Consider the following 22,332-nt stretch of genomic DNA (forward strand, 5'->3'; position numbering starts at 1 on the left):
TTTATTTTATCACCCAGTTTTAGTAACTACTGAACTATCTTACATTATAGCTATTGTCAAAAATGAATTATATACTTACACTTGTGATCTAAGTTTCTGAACAATGACACAATATAAGAATTTTAGTAAGAATTCCCCCTTCTCTAGACTTAAAGCCCATTCTACTGACACTAGTAGAAAAGAATTATTTGGAATTCATTTTAAGTGTGATTGTTAGCAAAGCTCAATCCTATGAAATGCTCCCTTCATGTCCAGTAAAAGGTTTAATCCTCAAAGTAAAGAATTACAATAGTGATTTTAAAAAAAGCAGTAAGAATAGTACCAAAAACTGAAAGTTAAAATAAAATAACTATCCTTCAAGACTTCATATATGCCACATACAAACATAGACAATGCATACCTATTTGCCTTTCTTAAGCTTTACAATTACCCAGTGAGATCACTATTATTTTTCTCATTTTATAGACAAAGCAACAGAAGCTCGAGGAGATTTAACAATTTACAATTTATTTCTTTTTGATGTAATTTAAAAGGGCTTTTTTTTTTTTTGCTTTCTCTTTCTGATAGTTCATTAGTAGTATATAGAAAAGCAACAGATTTCTGCACATTAATCTTTATCCTGCTACTTTACTGAATTCATTTATTAGTTATAATAGTTTTTTTTGTGGAGATTTGAGGGGTTTTTATGTATAGTATTATGTCTGCAAACAGTGACAGTTTTACTTCTTCCCTTCCAATTTGGATGCCTTTTTTTTCTTTTTGGCTGACTGCTGTGGCTAGGACTTCATGACTATATTAAATAGAAGGGGCAAGAGTGGGAATCCTTACCTTGTTCCGGATTTTAGAAGAAAGGCTTTCAGCTTTTCAGCACTGAGTATGGTGTTATTAGCTATATAGGACTGTCATAATTGACCTTTATTATGTTGAGGTATGTTCCCTCTTTGGTGAGAGTTTTTATCATGAATGGATGTTGAATTTTGTCATATGCCTTTTCTGTGACTACTGAGACGATCATGTGATTTTTATCCATCCTCTCATTAATACAATGTATCAGAATGATTGATTTGCAAATAGTGAACCATCCTTGCATCCCTGGATTAAATCCCACTTGATCCTGGTGTATGAACCTTTTATTTACTGTTGGATTCGGTTTGCCAATATTTCATTGAGGAGTTTTCCATCTATATTCAAAGATACTGGCCTGTAATTTTATGCTTTTGTGGTGTCTTTGGGGTTTTTTTTCTGGTATCAGGTAATGGTGGCCTGGTGGCCTCAAAGAATGAATTTGGGAGTGTTCTATCTTTAATTTTTTGCAGTAGTTTGAGGCACTGGTGCAAAAAGAGACAAAGACATCAATGGAACAGAATAGAGAGCCCAGAAATAAACCCATGTACCTATGGTCAATTAATCTATGACATAGGAGGCAAGAATATATAATGGAGAAAAGATGGTCTCTTCAATAAGCAGTTTTGGGAAGACTGGACAGCTACATGTAGAAGAACAAAATCAGAATATTCTCTAACACCATATACAAAAATAAACTCAAAATGTTATTAAAGACCTAAATGTAAGACTGTAAACCCATAAAATTCCTCAAAGAGACTATAGACAGAGCACTCTGAAGTAAAATGTAACGATATTTTTTTGTATCTGTCACCTAAAACAAAGGAAATAAAAGCAACAATAAACAATTGGGACCTAATTAAACTTAAAAGCTTTTGCACAGCAAAGGACACCATAAACAACCTAAAAAGACAACCTACTTGATGGGAGAAAATATTTTCAAATGATATGATCAACAAGGGGTTAATATCCAAAATACATAAACAGCTCACATAACTCAATACCAAAAAAAAAAAACACCCAAATAAAAAAGGGGACACTTTTTTCTACAGAAGACATACAGATGGCTAACAGACACATGAAAAAATATGCTCATCATCACTAATTATTAAAATACAAAACACCCATGAGTATTACCTCACATCTGTCAGAATGGCTATCATTATAAAGGTCACATATAACAAGTGTTGGTGAGTATGTGGAGAAAAGGGAACCTTTGTACACTGTTGGTGGGAATATAAATTGGTGTAGCCACTATAGAAAACATGAGGTTATTCAAAAAAACTAAACATAGTACCACCATATAACCTAGCAATTCCACACCTGGGTATATACATTCAAAAAAAAAAAAAACCCAAAATGTTAATTCAAAATGTGCCCCAGTGTTCGTAACAGCACTATTTTTAACAGACAAGATATGGAAACAACCCAAGCATCTATCAACAGACAAATGGATAAAGAAGATGTGACAGACATACACAATGGAGTATAATTCAGCCATAAAAAAGAATGAAATTCTGCCATTTGCAACATAAACGGACCTAGAGTATTATACTTACTGAAGTAATTCAGAGGAAGACAAATATTACAGGTTATTATCCCATATATGTGGAATATAATAAATAAAACGAATGTACACAGCAAAACAGAAACATACTCACAGATCTAGGAAACAAACTAGTGTGCATCAGTCAAGAGGGGGATGGAGGGGCAAGACAAGTATGGGGATACGGGATTAAGAGATACAAACTACTATGTATAAAGTAGATAAACAGTAAGAATATATTGTTCACAGAATTACAGCCATTATCTTTGTAATAACTAAGTGGAGTATAACGTATAAAAATACCCTATGTGTACACCTGAATCTAATATAATGTGAATCAACTATACTTTAATAAAAAAAAAAACTTAAAATTTAGATAGTAAGAGATGGACGAAGTTCAATCTCTGATGTCCGAGCGCATGGTCTTACCTGCTTCTCTGAGCATTTCTGGCTAAAAAGAAATGGGCATCTTTACAAACCTAAGTTAGAAACAAGGAGTAGGGAGTGACAGCATTAGAGAGATTCAGGTTCATTAATTTCTATCCCCATTCTCCCCAAATTGCCGTAATTAGACCTTTACCCATGCTGTGTGAGTGAACAGTTTCTCCAGGATGTCAGGCAAGGCAGTAGTAGGCAGCCTGTGGTAGGAATTCCTTTTCGAATGAAAAGTAACCAAATATACGAGAACATTCTTTTTTGTTTCAAGTCCACTTTTTTTCTCTCACTAGCAATATTGAAAAACACTAAGTAGCCCGTGAGTGCACAGATGAAAAAATCTCCATTCTACTTTGTCGCTTTATTTTATCCTCCTCTTTGAGTTATAATGCATTGCAATTTCATCTACAATTTGCATTCCCGTTTTTATAGCAGATCAATTAAAGATAACTGGACAAATGCTTGATTATATTCTGAAAGCCAATTTTAATGTTACTTCCTGATGAGACTCTGATCTTATCAAAGATGCAATCTCTCTCATTTTCCTTTTACTTGGGAGTTTCAAGTGTTGTAAATCAACCAAGAGGTATTTATAACATACATGGAATTCCTTTATCAGTTCTCTATCATGCAAGCTAAATAAATAAGATAATGAAGAACAAACCTGGACAAAATGAGTCACAGAAGTAGAATTCTAGTAACTCCCTGACATTAAATCAAATATGAATTTAATATTAGAAAAAAGCAAGCAAATTTAGTAAATTGCTTTGGCTAACTTAAACATAAAAAATTATATTTCAAAGTTTCCAGAAATATCTCTAAAGTGGGAAGAATATCAACTATTCTAATTAAGAACAGCTTGGCACCTTTTGATACCCTTGTGCTGATAACTCAACTTTCTGTTGTTTTGTGAAATAAGAGAAGATTAAGATAAGAAAGCTAGGCATAGCTGTACGTAGTCAAAAAAGATATGATTTAAAATACCACTTTTGCATTGTTAAAACTCCAAGTACATCGTGGAGCTATGAACAAATCAATATATCCATTTTGAAAGACAATTTTACAAAGTACTTTAAAACTGTGCACACCTTTTGATTCAGATTTTCACATTTAGGGATTTCTCCTGAGAAAAAGTCCCAGCCTCACAGAGATAAAATTCAAAGATGATCATCTTGATTCTGTTCTTAATATACTGATGTCCAACACTTGTTGGACATCAATTAATTGATGATTATAATTTGTTCTCTCCCATTTAGGTATAGGAAACTGTATATGGATTTTTGGCCTAACTCACTCAGGCTCTATGTCCCACTTTTCAATGTTACAAAAATCTTACCATAATGACAAGTTAAACCTATTCACGCTGTGGTGGCTGGCAGGCTGTTTTTGAAAGATTTTCTTTAGAATGTGCCTAAAAGTAGAATTACTGGACCACATAGTATCTGCATCCTCAATTATATTAGATATTGCCAAACTGCTTTCCAGGGGGTTATATAAACTTATATTAACATCATGTATGACAGCTATGACCCTCTCAGGCTTTTTTACTGGAGTTAAAAAGTATCTCATCAATGTCTTATTTTTCATTTTCCTGTTTACCATTAAAAACACACACTTCTTCATATGTTCATTGGACATACAGGTTTCCTTTTCTTTGGACTTTCTCTGTATCTCATGCTTATTTTTCTTTGGGGTTCTCTCCAACTGAATCTAAGAATCTTTATATATCCTGGGTCTTGGTGTTTTGAGGGTGTCATGCATTGCAAACTTCTTTTCCAGTCTCTGGCTTATCTTTTAAATTTTTGTATGTGCCCTTTTCTTGGCTTGAATGTAAACTATTCAATTTGTAACTAAACAACTTATCAGTGCTTTTGGTTTTTGTTAGTTACCTTGTGTTTACTGAGGTTGGAAAATCTGAGGAACTAATCCTCCAAATGTGGGTGTAGAGGTTGAGTTGTACTGGCATCAAAAAGGTACTAAAAATGATTTTTGCAGTATAACAAATACAATAAAATATTTTCTCAGTTTTTATAATCTAAATGCACCTATGTTTTATTTTTTCTTTCTGAATGTTACATGATCTTTGAATATTAGTTTTTTTCTGGGACAAGAAGGGGATTTGGTTTTATTAATGGTAATCTAATTGTAATCAAGGGACTTCTTTTTCCTATAGAACCTAATAAATCTGCTTAGTGTGACTCAACTCTAGAGGTCATGGAGTCAAATAGCAAAACTGGATCTAAAGATAGATGAATAATTTCTTGCTACACAACAATATTTTTAATTATAGAGCTAAGATAATAGTCCGACCTTGTGTGTCAAGCAAGACCTGGGCTGACCAGCAGCAACAACATCTTGATGGAATTCCCTCTTTCATGGTATGGTACTCTGATGCCTGAGCTCAATGGGAAAAAGGGAAAGAAGGGTCCTCCTCTCAAAGTACCTAGCATTGCCCCCAAAAGTAGCAAGCAAGGGCAAATAAAATTTTAAAAGAGGAAACAAAATATGTAAAAATAAAAGTTCTACTTTCCCATCCAAATTATATGAACATCTTTAACAGCAAAATCTAAATGAAAATTATGTGTAACAGTCTTAAAATGTTCATGTACTTATTTCTACTAGAAAGATATTCCATGGGAAAGTATAATGCCTTTGGTATAGAGTTTAACATATAGTAGATTATAGATACTTATCAAAATGATAATTTGCATTTACTCTTACAATGGTTACATATATGACCTAACTTTGATGGGGACTTTGAGATAATTCATGTGAATGTAAGGTTCCACACCCACATTTGGACATCAGTCCTTTGCTCCTCTGTGTTGAGCTTCCAGTTTTTTATATTATGATTTTTCTAGTGCAAATGAACAGATGATATAGATCAAAATAGCCCAAGAATTCACAAGAAAATTAGCAACTCAGCAACCCATGGACAAAAATTTCAACTGAAGAAATGATACAACCTAATGACTATTTCGTGATACTGGTTCTTATGATAAGGAGAGGCAACAGCTAGAATTAGAGATTATACTATGTGGAAAAAAACTTTTACAAGTTGCACTTATATTTCTCAAAAATGTATTAAAACACCCACCACATGCTAGGCACTACCTTCATATTCCGGGTTCTTAAAGTCTATTGAGGAGATAGACAATAAATATTAAAAGTAAGTAATTATGTAATAAGTCAGGTAGTAATAATGTGTGTTATGGGAGGAAGGAGAAGCAGAATAAGAGAGATGGGTTAGCTCTGAAATGAGAGTCTTACATAGAAAAGGGATCTCTCAACAACAAAATATGAACAGAGATATTTGAAATAGACTTAAGGCACTGAATTACTTGATTCTCTGATGCCAGCTGGTGAAGTTTCCCAAGAGACTTATGAGCCAAGCTATGATTACTGTGGGTAGACCCACATCATCAATTTATAAAATTTAACTAGAAGGATTTATAAATGTGTCACTTAAAATAAGCAAACCAGAGTATCTCAAAGTATCCTATAATCATCAAAATATTATAGTAGAATACTTAATGATACTGAAAAATTCAGACTCTAGTGGGAAAGAGAGTTCACTAAGTGATATGAACAGTGTTGATCTACATTTATATAGTCCTATACATAAGCAAAATCGTACGGAAAGATATACCAGACTTTTAATAGCGATATCTTTTAGGGAAAAATGGTGAGTGTTATCGTTTTTATTTTCTTCTGATTTCTGATTCACTGTATTATATTTTAGAATAAAATGGCATAAATAACAAAACCAAATCTATAAAACACTGTATTATAAGAACACATGATAGATCTAGTATTTTGGCACTAAAACTGACTCAAATTTTGTTCCCCATACTAAGAGAAGAATCCCATAGGTCAAATAATGCCAGGTAGCCATAGATTGTGACTGGTTTTAGATCACCAACCTAGGTTTATTTTTTCCTGTTGTTTAATTTTCAAACTGCTTTCACTTATTTGAGTTTGAATGAAATTTACATGATCTAGGTTTATACACTCATATATGAACTGTATGTAAGTTTACATACTTATGTAGAAGCTATAATTATTCACTTTGAAACTCTTAAGACATCCTGATTAGCAAAGCCTGACATTAATAGATTACAACATGCAAAAACAATTCAATAGAGAAGTGGTATTTACCAGTGTTTTTCTTAGCATGTATTCTCCCAGAAGTAGACTGTTGAAGAGTTTAGTGCAAGTAGTTTATTTTGGAGATGATTCCAAGAAATGAATTGAGGAAAATGTGAGAGGGAAGAAAAGAGAACCAATAAAGGATACAATTATCTGGCAGGTTACCACTGTGAGTTACAAGATCTTAACTATGAGGAACACCTCATATAAACCCCAACTTAGAGGGCAAAGAAACTGGTGCACTTATACATCAGCTTTCCTCATAGTAGATTCAGGGCTACTCCCAGAGTTTTACTAATTCTCTGAATTTTTGGTATCCATGGGAAAGGTAAAAAGGAGGGGATATGGGTGGGTTATTGACCTGTACTCCTCTTCATTACAAATTCTTTGAAGGCTCTGTTTACAAATATAGTAGAAATAAAGAAGTGAGAAACTGACATGGAGGGGGTTCAAAATAGAAATGGTTTTATAATTTTCTTAGGATAAGGTTTATGCTTACAATGCACTTTGACATCTCGCCCTCCTATTGAGAAAAAAATGTTCAAATGTTCTTCTTGAATGATGAACGAAAATTTAGTAAGTGGTGTGGGGGACAGAGAAAGTCTTGGGAGAAAACTGAATATTCAGAGGCAAGCCTACAAACACATTAGGAAATGTTTGAAGAGCAGCAAATTGTCCAGTATTAACTGGAGCACTAGATGCCACAGGGAAGATGACGCTGAGAAATAGCCGGGAAAGAGACCTCACAGGACGACTTATACTATGCTAAGGTATTAGCACCTTTTCTAAAGGCAATGGGAGACTATTGAAAGACTTAAGTCAAAATGCAAGCAATTTTAAAGATGCTTATGCTAGGAAATTTGAAGACAAATGGGAGGGAAGAAAGAGAAGCAGCAAATTGGGATGCCAGAAATAATGGTGCTTTGTGCAGATAGTGACAAAAAGAAGAAAATATATGAGTATATTATTTCAAAGATATTTAAGACACAGAAAAATGAAGAAGACGAAAATTTTCTTAAGAAAATAAAACTAGATTTGCCTCCATATACTAAATGAATTAAAAGCAAATGGCAGGCAATAAAACTTCTCTGGTGTAAAATAGACAATTCCTTACAGTTAAGGTTATATATTATGGTATTTTGTACACAAAATATTTTAAATTATTATTTCTTTAACTGAATTGAGGCATGTAATTCAATTTTATAATTGAATTAAAAGGAATAAAATATTCATTAGGAAGCATTTCCCATCAACCACTTGTTCATGCTTAGATCAAACAGATCTAATAATTTATTGTTAAATTCATCAGTTTTCATTAGAAGAGTAATTGTAGTTGGTAAAAGGTAATGGTTACAGCATGTTACACAATTAACACAGTGTGAAATGAACTAAAATGTGTTCTCTTTAGATCATTTTCTGCAAACACCAGATACTGCATTTAGGATATATAAATGTAAGATTTTTCTATACACCATCACTGTGTTAAATCAAATCAAGGCTTATTTCTGTTTCAACAGAAAATTAATGCTGTCATTTAGACATTACAAAAATTGGTAATTTTTAAACAGATTTTTCTGGGCAAATGGAACAAAGCTTGATTTTTGTAAATGATCATGATGTCTGTATAAAAGACCAGAGGAAACAGCCTGGATTCATGTTGACAAACCTGTCTAATACACCAAAACCTAATGTGTGTATTCCAACCCTGAAATCCCAACTCTTTTTTCTATTTTACTATTCTATTTATAAAGTCAACATATGTTTACTTGAAGTATATATGAAATGAAGAATATTAAAAAAACATAATTATTAAAAAGTATATATTTGTCAAAGATTTATTGATAAAATATTGTTATCCAAAATGTACAAAAAACTTAAAACACGACAGTATGAAAACAAATCCGATTTTTAAAATAAGTCAAAGACCTTAACAGATACCTCACCAGAGAAGACATACAGAAGGCAAATAAGCATCTGAAAAGATGCTCTCCATTGTATGTCATCAGGGAAATGCAAATTAAAACAATGAGATGCCATTACACACCTATTAGTATGGCCAAAATCTGGAACAATGACAACACAAAATACTAAGAAGGATGTGGAGCAACAAGAACTCCCATTCATTTCTGGTGGGAATGGAAAATCACACACTCCAGAGGATAGGTTGGTTGTTTCTTACAGATATAAACATACTCTTGCTAAATGATCTACCAATTGCTCTACATGGTATTTACCCCAAGGAGTTAAAAACAGAAGACTTTTTTCATCAAGTTTGGAATGTCATAGGCCTTTATTTGTTCAAATGTTTGTTTGGGGGTTTTTTTGGCTACTCTTTCTGTGAGTCCAATTTCACATATGTAACATGATAGTATCCCAAGGATCACTGAGGCTCTGTTATTTTTTTCTCAGCCTTTCTATTCTCTGTGTTTCATCTTGGATGATGTCTAATGATATGTCTTAATGTTCAGTGGTCATTTATCCTGAAGTTTGTAATCTTCTGTTTAACACCATCCAGTGAAATTTAATTGTACATGGTATTTTTCATTTCTAGAAGCTCCAACTTAATTCTTCTTTACATTTTCATTTTTTAAAAATCTTTTGTGCATAGCTTTTTAAAGGTTTTTCTGACAAGTTTCATCACGTTAGTCATTTCTTCAACTGTTTCTATTGACCAATTTTTTTCTTTTGATTATGGATCACATTTCTTGAAATACATCTAATTTTTGACTGGGCAACTCCTTGTCTCCTTAAATTAGCAAGATTTACAGACTCTGAACGGATTCTCCTTTGTTGCCCTGCCATACAGAAATCACCTCCCGGCAGTAAGCCTGGTCAAAAGCAGGGCCTAACCATTTTCTCTTCTCTCAGGGATCTCAGTTCTGTACTGTCTGGTGTCCAGTATCTGAAAGCAGTGGTTCTATTTTGTTTCCATTTTTCTCCTTTGGTGAAAAAAGTAATACAGTAACAGTTAATCCTCCCTGGCCAGAAGCAAACGTTTACATTTCCTTTCTTAAATTTAGCATTATACAGTAAATATTTTGTCTGTTACATGCGTTAGAACTTGAACCTGACTACAAATAACAGAAAATCTGAACTATAGTGGCTTAACCAAAAAGGAATACTTTTTCACACAAGAAGATCAGAGACAAGTAATGCAATTTTGCATGGAAGGCCCATGATGCCAACACAAACATAGTCTCTTTAGAAGTGATATTACCCTTATTATTGTTGCCTTGTGAAGGAGAAATGGTTGTTGTACCTTTATCTTTGTTTCTGTGTTCCAGGAAATAGAGGGAAAAAGACAGATGGTGATTGTTAGCTGAATCTGCTCCCACATGAAAACTTCTTCTCACATCTAACTGACTAAAATCATTTTACATATCTGCCACTTTGGATAGGGAAAGCATGGAGATGTAGATTTGTTGAAATCTGGAAGACTCTAACATTCCCATATCAAAAGGAAGATCCAGAATCCACACTTTATTAAATATTCTCCAACATTTGTAATATGTGAGTTGTATTTCATAGTATGGAAATACTGTAATTTTAATAATTGATTCCTTGCTATTAAACATTTAGATGCCACTTTAGCTCTAGAGTCTTTTTGTTTAAGAGAGCAACAAGGTAGTTTATATCAACTCACCAAGTATCAGGAAATAAGAAGCCATAGTGGAAGTGCAAAAAAAAAGACCCAGATTTTCCAGGGTTTTTCTTTTCTCACTCTGTTGTTTCCTTATATGCATGATAGAAAATTTCTGTCTTTTATAATAATTTCATTTTGAAAAAATATGATAACCATAAGAATAAACAGTCAATATACTTAATTCTTATCAGGTGAATGCAGATTTTTAAAATCACATCAGTTAAAAAGTCCCAAGCAATTTACAAATACAATAGAGTATATTTTCTACATATGCGCCAAATTGCACAAATATAAATCATAGAGTCAGTGAACCACTGAAGCCAGTAGTTGATATGTAAGTGGCTTACCAATGTAAGCAATTAGTGATCATCCAGAGACGACAAACTCACTGGTATACGTCAGATCTTTAAAGGTTCCGTGAACTGTCTTGTTGACTACGTTTCATTTGTAATGAAAAACTTCAGTGGTGTACAAGTGCATAAAAATCCAGAGACTACAATTCTTCAATGAGAATGAAAGTCCCAAAATCAGGGGGAAAAATAGAATGGGAATTAAATAATTGAATCAATTACAAACACGTATTTTCAGATCTGAGGCTCATCAATCAAAACTAGTTTATTTAGTAATTACTACAAATTCTTCTCTATCCTATAGAGATTTCCTACAGAAGTCAGAGAAAATTGTAGTATTACTTTTCAGTGACTGGTAGAGTACATTTCCTGGCAGCTAAAATAAAATTAGTCAAAGCTTGATGAAGGGACCCTCTAGAGGCTGCAGACATGCTATTTGTAATACTCAAAAAATGCTTAAATACAAATGGAGCACACTGAATTCCATTACACTTGCTCTTGCACATTCAGACTCAGCATTAACACTTGTTGTGGGTCCAATGTCATTTGTGTCTATCTTAATGTGTGCTTAGAACCACAACTTTGTCTCTCACAAACCTCCTTCACTTAAAATTGCTAACCATACACTGAGTATATTTTCAGTCCCTGGCCACCCATAGCAGCCTAATTTAGCTATCACCCCTGACTTAATATAGCCTATCTTTTTACTTGTTTTTCTTATATTTATTGTGATTCTTTAAAATAATCAGAGTGCTGGTTTCAAGGTGAAAGGGTCTGTATTGGAATTGATTGTCACCTAGTGTATATATTCACGGTTAGAACCTGTTGTTCTAAAAATGTGGTAGTTATTTATCAACGTCTAGACTTAAAGGTTACATTTTCGTTGAGATGAAGCCAAAAACTGCCTTTTCTTGTGTTTACCATATAAAGGAGATACTCATGAAACATACTGTTACATGCTAACATTGCTAAGATTGTCAGCATTTATGTGAAACAATGACTGTGTAGTATTTAAGAAGCAATTCCCATATACACTTGTTTAAACTGACTAGTTAGATGAAACCTGTTTTCTACAGTATAGGAAACTTAAGATTTGATGTAGTAAATACCTAAGTTACTTGACTGCACAGAGTTAGGTATTTTTCTATCACTAATACCTGCTTTGTAATCCCTTTGGTAACTATCCTTAGCATGACACATCATGCACACTCTGCTATGGCTCCTCATTTCTCCAGCTTATTTCTTAATGCAACTTCCTCTTATAAAGCTGTTGTCAGTATCATGGTTCTCTTATATGTTTGAGTTTTTCATCACATTGTATCTTCTTCCTGAAATACTCTTCCTTCTCTTGCCTTCCCAAGCCTCATAAAGACCCATTTATCTTTCAATATTCAGGTAAAACTTTACTTTTGTGATGAAGCCTTTTTCGGTTAGCCTATGGCCCATCTTAACAGAATGATTATGTCCTTCTTTGTGTTTTATTAACAACTGAATAAATGTCCCTTGAGTGAATGAATAAATATATAAATAAATCATATTTGGGAGATAGCAGAAACTTAAAATAAGTCTACAGTCCAAATAAATTGAAATTTTTTAATGTAAATGCCTGCTTCCAGGAAGACAGTGGACCTCAAAATTCATTCATGAATTTAGCTATCTTTATATGATAGAACTACGATTTGCGCTGTGTAGATTCAAAATAAATATAGCGTATGACTGCTTTTCCCTAAAAAATTCCAGATGTAATTGGGGAGACTAGATTATGAAGCAGCTATTGTTCATTGTTCCAAAATATCAGCATTATAATGGTTTTTTAAAATATTTTCCTATAAAGGACTGGAACAATATATTCCAAAATTAAGGAATTTTCTGACCCACAGTATTAGTCATTTTGGGGTTTTTTTTTCCTCTGCAATTTCTTATTTTTATAGGATTTCTTCATTAAGTGTGAATTATTTTGTAATATTAAAAATGTAAAAATACATTCTTTATGAAAAAACATAAAGGGAGTTAAAAACACAACTCTAGCAATGCAAATTTTGAACTGGAAACCACAAATTTATAAATAGTATTTGGAAAGGAACTTTGACAATATACCAAGGCACACAAGAACTCGATCACATGTTCTAACCACATTAATTCCCCCTCAAAATAATAAAAGTTATAAAAAGAGAAGAATGTCCATCAGAATGTTACTGACAGTAATTTAATAAATAGATGCAGAACAAATGTCCTAAAATATGTGAAAGATTTAGCAAATAGTAGACTGTAATATTTCATTCTGGTGAACCAACCTGCATTCATTAAAGTAATGAAAACTACAGAAACAGAAAAACATTAAACACAGTGCTAGATCAAAAACAGTATTTATTATAAGCTATAACTACAATATAAAATATGTTAAGATGAAAATATACAAAGTTAAATATCTACAAAGTCACAGAAAGGTGTTGTGTATTCTTCCTTTTTAAAACTTTTAATGTCATAGTTTTGTTATTGTTTTCTCATTTAAACAATGATTTTACATAGAAAGTGAAGGCAAATATATGATGCAAGTAAATTATTTTGTGTGCTGTGTTTTGAACATCATTTTAAAATTCCTTACATATGAGCTATGTTCATGTTCCTTAATGCATAAATCAATGTCACATATCCACTTAATACTAGGTTTAATATTCTATATTGTAATATTGCCTTGTACATGGTGTTAGATTATTTACAGGGTTCCACTTAACTTATGTTTATTCCAAGACTACCTATCAGATATTATATGAGTATATTTCATTTAATTGACACAGTTGACTTCAAGTATAACCACCACCAAATTTCCCTAGGGTATATTTCCTGTCCCCCTTTAAAATATTACTCCATTATCTCCTTTAACTTCACTTTATATCCTGGTTTACTGAATCTTAATCCATTTTCAAATATGAGAGACACTCCACCCCATTGTTAAAAATTCACTCCTTCCTTATATTGTCTGGCTCTTGTTCTTGTTATCTGATAGGAAAGGTAATTTACAGAAATAAAGGGTTGACTATTTTTGAACAAAGTGAGAAAAATCAGAGAAACAATTCCAGGGAAGCAGGATAGCCCTAGAAACATAAGAGACTGAGACTAAGAATATGAGTCTCTCAAAATGTCTCTTGTGGAGCATGTTCCTGTCTAACACCAGATGGATAAAACTGGACAGGATGGCAGGTGAAGGGGGAATTTCCCATTGGGAGAACTGCCTCCCCACTCTCAGAGCAGGTGTACTGAAGCAGAAGAGATCAGAATTTGTTAATAGGACAAGCCAAAAAAGTCAGGAATTTGCAAATTGAACAGGTGAAAATGTAACTGGTGATAATTGAAAGCTAATTATCGTCAGCTAGCAAGTGGCAACCAGGTGTTCTGAGTCACCTAAAAGGCAAAGCAGGGAGGATTGTGAAGCTATTTGCTTTGGCACAGATGAGACAAGCCAGTTTCCTGACTGAGTCTTCAGTATAGGAAAGTGATTAGTGTGTTTACTGATATTATGATTTAGCATGTCTAGGAGCTAGCCGTGAAAGAGCACAGGTTGCAAACTAAAGTAGTTACAGCTTGTGTGTAAGAAGTGCCTTTTATTTTTCTAAACTGGCTTTTTCCAAATGAGTTAAAACCAGAGATATAATAACCACCAAAGCCACATTTATTGGCTGTTGGCCACCCTGGGAGTACAGTGGCTTTACTTTTGAAGCAGTGCTAAACACAAAAAGTTCTAGGGAAAAAAAAGACTTCAGGTCTATTGATATGTTAAGATAAGGAGTATTCCTTCAAGTCATTTTTTGGAAGCTAAAGATTAGATAAATTATGTAAATAAAGAATTTACAACTACCTAGTCCCAAAGCCCATGCTCTTTTATGGTATCATCTTGCTTTTTTCAGTCTTCCTTCCTCAAAACAGTATCAGGGTTCTTTTTCCTCTGCAACTACCTGTAACCATAAGTATTCAAAATTATATAGGCATTTCCAAAATTTTAATATTTATATTCAAGTATAACATTTATATAGAAAAGCACACACATCAAAAAGGTGCTACTCAATGAATGTACACAGGATGAACAGAATATATCCATCTAACTCTAGCCCGCCAACAGACAGAACACTACTAGCAAATCAAACTCCCCTCAGACACTACCTCTTTCCTGTTCAGTAACCAGTGTCCTGATTCCTAACACAAGAGATTTATCCTACCAGGGTTTGAATTTTATATAAACAGAATAGTATGGTTTGTACACTTTTTTTCACCTTCTTTCACTAAATATTATGTTTGAGAGATTTGTCCTTGCTGTTGGATACAGAAATATTTCATTCACATCTACTGTTATACAGTATTCCATTATATTAATAAATCATAATGTCCTTACCTTTGGTAAACACTGGGGTAGGTTCCAGTTTTTGTCTATTACTATCAATGCTGTGAACGTTTTTTTAAAATTTTAACGAACTTACGTATGCATTTCTGATGGTTATGTACCCAGATATGTTACTATTGAGTCATAGGGTTTGGCTAGGTTCAGCTTTATCAGATACTATCAAATGGTTGTCCAAGAGGTATCAACTTGTACCCCCACCAGCAACGCATGAGAGTTTCTATTACTCCACAACCCTGCCAATCCCAAGTAGTATCAGTCATTAAGTTTTAGCCATTCATGGAGATGTGCAGTTGGAGTTTACAGGTTTAATTTACATTTATTTCAGGACTAATGAAACTGAGTGTCTTTTCATGTTATTTTGACCACTTGGAATCCCTTTCGTAATGTACCTGTTCAAGTATTTTGCCCAACTTTGTTTTCTTTTTCTTCTTGATTTATAAGAGACCATTATATATTCTAGATAAGACCTCATTTTTTCAATTGTAATAGTGTAATGACCTTCTTGAATTATCTGGATTCTTTTTTACCACATAATGGTGATGCTTGGTGAAAAAAGTTTTAGTTTTGGAGAAGTGTAATATAGCCTTCCTTTTCTTAGTGTTTACTGCATATGTTTTTGTCCTAAGAAATCTTTGTATATCCAAAAGCCATGAACATGCTCTCTTGTGATTATTTTTAGAAAATTTTTATAGGATTTTTAACTATCTCAGCAGCACTGATGGAAAAGCCTGTCCTTTGCCTGCGGCCTTGGAATTTTGCCTTTCTCATAATCAAGTGTTTACATATGTTTGGTCTGTATTTCTCTCCTTGCCTAAGTAAAATACTTTTGGATTAATATAGCTTATATGTCTTGTAGTATAGACATTTAAATTTTGTGGAAAAATACATATTATGCTAGTTTCTCTAGAACTTTTTAAAGTTTTAACTTTAAAACACGTTTGTATTTTCCCCTGCCTCCATGAAAAATGTGTTGTACTTTCATTTTAAAATTTCAATTGCTTATAGACATGACTCTTTAGTCTTAGACATACACCTTCATATGGTATGCATCAAACTCTGTTGTTAATGTGTGTTTACTTGTCAGTCTTCCCTACTAGACAGTAATTCCATTAGAACAGAGAGCAAGAACTTTGCTATACATTCTATACCTCTAACACTTAGTAAAGGATGACCTTCATAAATATTTATTCAGTGGTTTTAAAACTTTATGCAAAGATATTTTGAGAAAGATTATGTTGCTAAATTATCAAATAGTTTCAAATTATTTATTCAGAAGTACTCATTGAGCCAACTGAATCTAACAATATGTTCAAAGGATCATACACCCTGATCAAGTGGGATTTATTCCAGGGATGCAAGGATTTTTCAGTATGTGCAATTGATGTAACACCATCACACTAGCAAACTGAATACATAAAAACCATAATTATCTCAATAGATGCAGAAAAAGCTTTTGATAAAATTCCACATCAATTTATGATAAAAACTCTTCAGAAAGTGGGCACAGAGTGAACATACGTCAACATAACAAAGGTCACATATGACAAACCTACACCTAAAGTCATACTCAATGGTGAAAAGCTAAAAGCATTTCCTCTAACATCAGGAACAAGAAAACGATGCCCACTCTCGTCACTTTTTTCACATAGTTTTGGAAGGCCTGGCCACAGCAATATGAGAATAAAGAAAAATGAAAGCAATCCAAATCTGAAAAGAAGAAGTAAAACTGTCACTGTCTGCAGATGACAATACTATACATAGAAAATTCTAAAGATGCTACCAGAAAACTACTAGAGCTCATCAGTGAATTTGGTAAAGTTGCTGGATACAAAATTAATATACAGAAATCTGCTGCATTTTTTTACACTAAGAACAAAATATTAGAAAGAACTTAAGGAAACAATTCCATTTACCATCACATCAAAAAGGATAAAATACATAAGAATAAACATACCTAAGGAAGCAAAAGACTTGTACTCTGAAAACTGTAAGATGCTGATGAAAGAAACTGAAGGTGACATAGATGAAAAGATATACCATGTTCTTGGATTGGTAGAGTCAATATTGTTAAAATGATCATACAGATTCAACGCAATCAAATTAACAAATTACCAGTGGCATCTTTCACAGAACTAGGACAAAAAAATTTGCTACACACACACAGGAATATTACTCCCCCATAACAAAGAAATAATGCCATTTGCAGAAACATGGATGGACCTAGAGATTATCATATGAAGTGAAGTAAGTCAGAGAAAGACAACTATCATAATATTACATATATGAGATATGAAAAAATGGTTCAGATGGACCTAGAGATTATCATATGAAGTGAAGTAAGTCAGAGAAAGACAACTATCATAATATTACATATATGAGATATGAAAAAATGGTTCAAATGAACTTACTTATAAAACAGAAATAGACAAAGACATACAAAACAAACTTACAGTTACCAAAGGAGAAGAGGAAGAGTAGAATAAATTAGGATTTGGGGATTAACATATACACACTACTATATACAAAATAGATAAACAACAAGGACCTACTGAATAGCACAAGGAACTATATTCAGTATCTTGTAATAACCTATAATAGAAAAGAATAGATACATAACTGAATCTCTATACTGTATACCTGAAACTAACACAACATTGTAAATCAACCATACTTAAATAAAAAAATAACAAAAAATTAATTACAATGAGATATTCTTTATCCTTTTAGTCCACCTGGGGGAAAAAACAGTACTCTTTGAGGATTGGGCAGTGAGTATGGATAATTTCTTTGAGAAGATGTGCTACAAAAGTGTATTTGTTGTGCTTTTGTTATTTAATGTAACTGGGAATAATCCAGAAGAGAGAAGGAAATTGAAAGCAATTTTTCAAAAAGAGTAAGGAAATAAGCAATAGCATACAATTTCTGAGAAGTCAGATAGTTACTTTGGTCTTAGCTAGGAGGATTTGGCAGGCCAGCTCTTTCATTGTAATATGAGAGTATAATGGGTAGAAGTACAACTAAGTTTGTGAATGAAATCTCTTTTTTCTATCCTTATCCCTTTTTGTCTCTATAAATAGAAAGTAAGATAATATGCGAACACTGAGAGAGTCAAAATGGGAGTGGGACAGCGTACATCACAGATTTCAGAAGAGTGGAGAAATCCTAAACTATCAATATGAAGGGTATGAGAGTTGGCAAGAGACATGTACCAAGATTGCTAAATGATACTAAGAATCAATCTGAAGTTGAAAGTCATGAATTTATAGAAGCAGCCATCTGTTTTATTATAACACTTTCTCCAGGACATTTGTGCTACTTGGGCACAGGTAAAAATAAAACAGACAGTTGGGTTTATCCAGGAATGGGATTCTGTCAGAGAGGTGTAACGAAAGGGAAAAGAAAATTATAATTGAGAGGGGTTTCTTTGATGTGATAGACCTTGTAATTTAAACTGAGTATGAGGGTGGTGAAGAAAGGAGAGAGTTTATGAATTGGGAAATGAGTCAGGGGACCTGTCAAGATCTAAGAACAGGCATCTTGAAAGTTATTAACAAGTAATCTGGAAAGAAAATCTGGGTCAAAAAGTGTATTCTTGAATTAGCAAGTATAGGGTGGAGCACTTGTGGGGCAAAATGTGACTACAGAAGTAAGTTCTTAAGGTGAAGGAAAAGTAGGTAACTGGAAATAAAGAGGTCAACGAATTGACAAGTGAAAGACAGTGGTCAGCTTTCCACACAGATCACAAAACACTCAAATCTGTAGCTCTTTTAGTTCAAGGGGATTGGCCAGTCAGCCTCACTGTTTCTGTAACACTTCAGATGTACCTCTGTAGCACCAAGGGTTTGAAAAAACACTGGTTTAGTGAATGGTCTTATTTTTTAAAACAATAAATTATTTCCCTTATTTTTCTGCCAATGTCAGAGCAGACAATTGTTCAATGGAGAGGGTATCATCTAGGGAATAGCTCCTGAAATAAGACTATATGTCAAACCACAATTACGTAAATCCATTAAAAACTTGTTTGCATATTTTCATTGTTGAGCCACTACTTCAGCCTCAAAATGGTAGTACCTGCCCAGAAGCTCCACTGCTGCTTCACCCAAAGCTAAGTCATGTGAATAGAAGACCATTATCCTTTACCCCTCATTATAATCTTGGATTATCCACAGGGAAAAGAAAATATGCCTGTACCTATAAATCCTCATTCTTTCACACATACTAAAGGGAGTAAAGAAACTCCAGAAAGCTTTTGTTCACATGAAAAGGCACAAAGAGTTAAATTTTACATGATTTGCTTCTAAGGACATTTATATTACTTAAGAAAGCAAAAGCAATATGCTCAAGGTGCAGTTTGTGAAAAGAGTAACACAGCACAAATAGAAACAAGAAAAATAAGCACTTCTGAATTGCTAGCAGAGGGTGAGGAGAGGTTAAGTATCAAGCAGTTTCCAGGAAAGATTCATAGAACTAATTCAGCTTGTTCTGCTTCGGCAGGGGAAAATTCAGGTCCCTGTAACCATACCAATAGTTTGAGAAGAAGAGTGAGTCCTCTTGCCCTGCAGACAGTAGGTCACAGATACGCCAGGTAATGCTGGATTATTTAAGGGTTCATTATCTTCTTCATGAGTTTCCCCTTAGACCTTTGTTCTCTACCTTTTCCTTATTCATGTCCATGTTTTGGTCATTCCACTGCTCATTAGCATCTAAATTAAAGAGTTGGAACTTAGATTAAGTTGAGATTTGTTAGATGCTCTGAGGAAGAAAGGATGGGAGAGTAACAGCAGGTTTAGGAATAAGACTCAGCTAGGGATTCAGAGATGCCCATTATTTTCTTCCTGCCCGCATATGTCCTCCTTGGAGAGCTTTTCCATTCTGAGACCCTCTGCTCTATATCCCCAGTAAGTGGCTCCTGGACCATGTGACCCAGTTCCCTGGCATTAAATTATGGGAGTGGGCTAGTAGTTGACTCAAGATGAATTAATTAGTATGTCTTTCTTTTAATTTTGAAATTGAGTTACAGACAGTTATTTTTATTGGGGTCATGATTAGAAAAACTACACAGAGATGTGATTGGGATCTCTAGTTCACACATAAACAGAGCCACTCTTTGGAGACAGAAGAATTGAAACAGGTACATAGAGAAAAGCAGAGCTAAGAGACCATGCAGGCCTGGAGAAAGATACAGCACAACAACTGACTCTAATTTCTGGTTCTTGTACTTAGCTTGGCTCCCATGCCTGCCAATAATCCCTGACTCCTGAACCTTTCCCAAAACTCGCCTCACTTTATATCTCTTTTCTTTTTAACTAAGTTGAGTTCTGTTCCTCATATCTAAAAAACCCTTTGTATCCAAAAGATTATGACTATAGCACTAAGAAAGCCTGGGCCTCAAACAGTTTTAATGACTTGTTTAAAACAAACTATTTCCATGTTCCAGGAAATGACATTGCATCATATGTGAATTAAAGGGTCACTGAAGATTTTATTCTATGTATATGGAAGGTTGAAAAAGTGTTTTAAGAGGAAAGAATCTGACAGCTCTGTGAGGAATGAATGGGGGAAATGGTCTGAACATTTGATTAATAAAGTTGATCTACTCACAGCACAAAGCAGCTTTAGTTTTGATTTCATAATCAGCTGCACATTTCATTTGGGGAAAAATTTTAATTACTTCATGGAAACAAAAAAAATTAAAGATATACAAGAGATACATGACTGAAGAAGTAAAACTAGTCTACAGAAGCACTAGTGTCATGACCAAAAAATGTAGTCATGTTAACCACCTAGACCAAGACTTGGATCCCAAAAGTGTCCACTTCCTTGCCTCACCACAAGCAGAATCACTATTTCCTTGAACAAGGAGAAAAAGAATCTCTGACCTTTGGTTCCGAATGGTGAATTACGAATGTCATCTACTAGCACTCTAGTATGCCTGTCATACTCCAACATCCACTCTCCACCAGCACCACTGCTCAACTGCCAGTCTCCACAAATCCCTCCATCATTGAGTTCTGCTATCTCTCTCCCTCTCCCTCTTCCTTCCTCTTTCTCACATAGCCACACACTTTGAAGCTAATTTCTTTTATTGGATTATTTTTAGAGATAACAAAGTATATTATCAATACTAATTTTCTTCATGATTCAGTCATTCATCTTAACTTTAGAACAAGGGCCTCTCTACACAAAGGAAATAGAAATAGTTTTTAAATGTTAATGATATTTTTATAAGGAAAAGATAAAGGACAAAAAATCTACTCTTAAGCTTTATAATTCTAACAGTTTAATTAGCAGCAAAAGTAAAAACGCATATCCTGTTTTATTTTGCCCATAGGATGCTGTTATTCTCTCAGAGAGGCAGTTCTGATTGTATTAGCATATCCTGTCAGGTGTCTAAAACCCAAGTCATTACAGAGTTTTCCTAATCTTGGGAAATGCTGCTGCTCATCTTTAATAAGAAGTGCTCTCCCAGGAAATCGACTCCCAGGTGGAGAAATCCAACACTAGATGCAAAGCAGTAATTCTGCTCAAGATGGCCTTGAGATGGAACCCATTCATGGATTTTAGCATCCATGAAATTGGAGGAATAAGCATAATTTGAAAATGGTTTTATTTTCTTTTAGCAAGCAGAATGGTACTTTCTTGCTTTGTTGCTTCTTGAAAGTTTTTGGATCTTCAAGGGGCATTAAAAGCTAGAGAACGGAAAACAAAAACTGCAAGGAATTGCCCAGCTAATGTGTGCCTCAGATGCAAAGTCGAGAAAAAGTAGAACATCTTCAAAGAGTGTAATCAGCTTGAAATGAGTGATAAAAATTCGATTATCTACCAGTGCAAATTTGTGCAACAAATTGCCATCAGCCATGTATGGCTTAGGAACCTATTTGCTACTTTCCAATCACTTTGACTTTAAATATTTTGACCTCAAGAATATTTTTTCAGGTTTGTCTGTGCCTACCAAATATAGTTTTATGCA

At 33.8% G+C, this 22,332-nt stretch overlaps 1 protein-coding gene across 8 annotated transcripts in view; it reads right to left on the reverse strand.

Moving 5' to 3' along the window:
• NXPH1 (neurexophilin 1) overlaps positions 1 to 22,332 on the reverse strand; it is a 908,922-nt gene that overhangs the window by 499,440 nt on the left and 387,150 nt on the right. The window contains exon 4 of one of the 8 annotated variants that reach the window (XR_012074466.1): positions 14,827 to 14,919. The exons of the other annotated variants lie outside the window; for them this stretch is intronic. The gene's annotated coding sequence lies outside the window, so the exon portion shown is untranslated. Of the gene's footprint in view, positions 1 to 14,826; positions 14,920 to 22,332 lie in introns of those variants that run through there. 8 annotated transcript variants of the gene reach the window in all.

The sequence above is a fragment of the Vicugna pacos genome, chromosome 7, assembly GCF_048564905.1.
Source record: "Vicugna pacos chromosome 7, VicPac4, whole genome shotgun sequence".
Lineage (NCBI taxonomy): Eukaryota > Metazoa > Chordata > Mammalia > Artiodactyla > Camelidae > Vicugna > Vicugna pacos.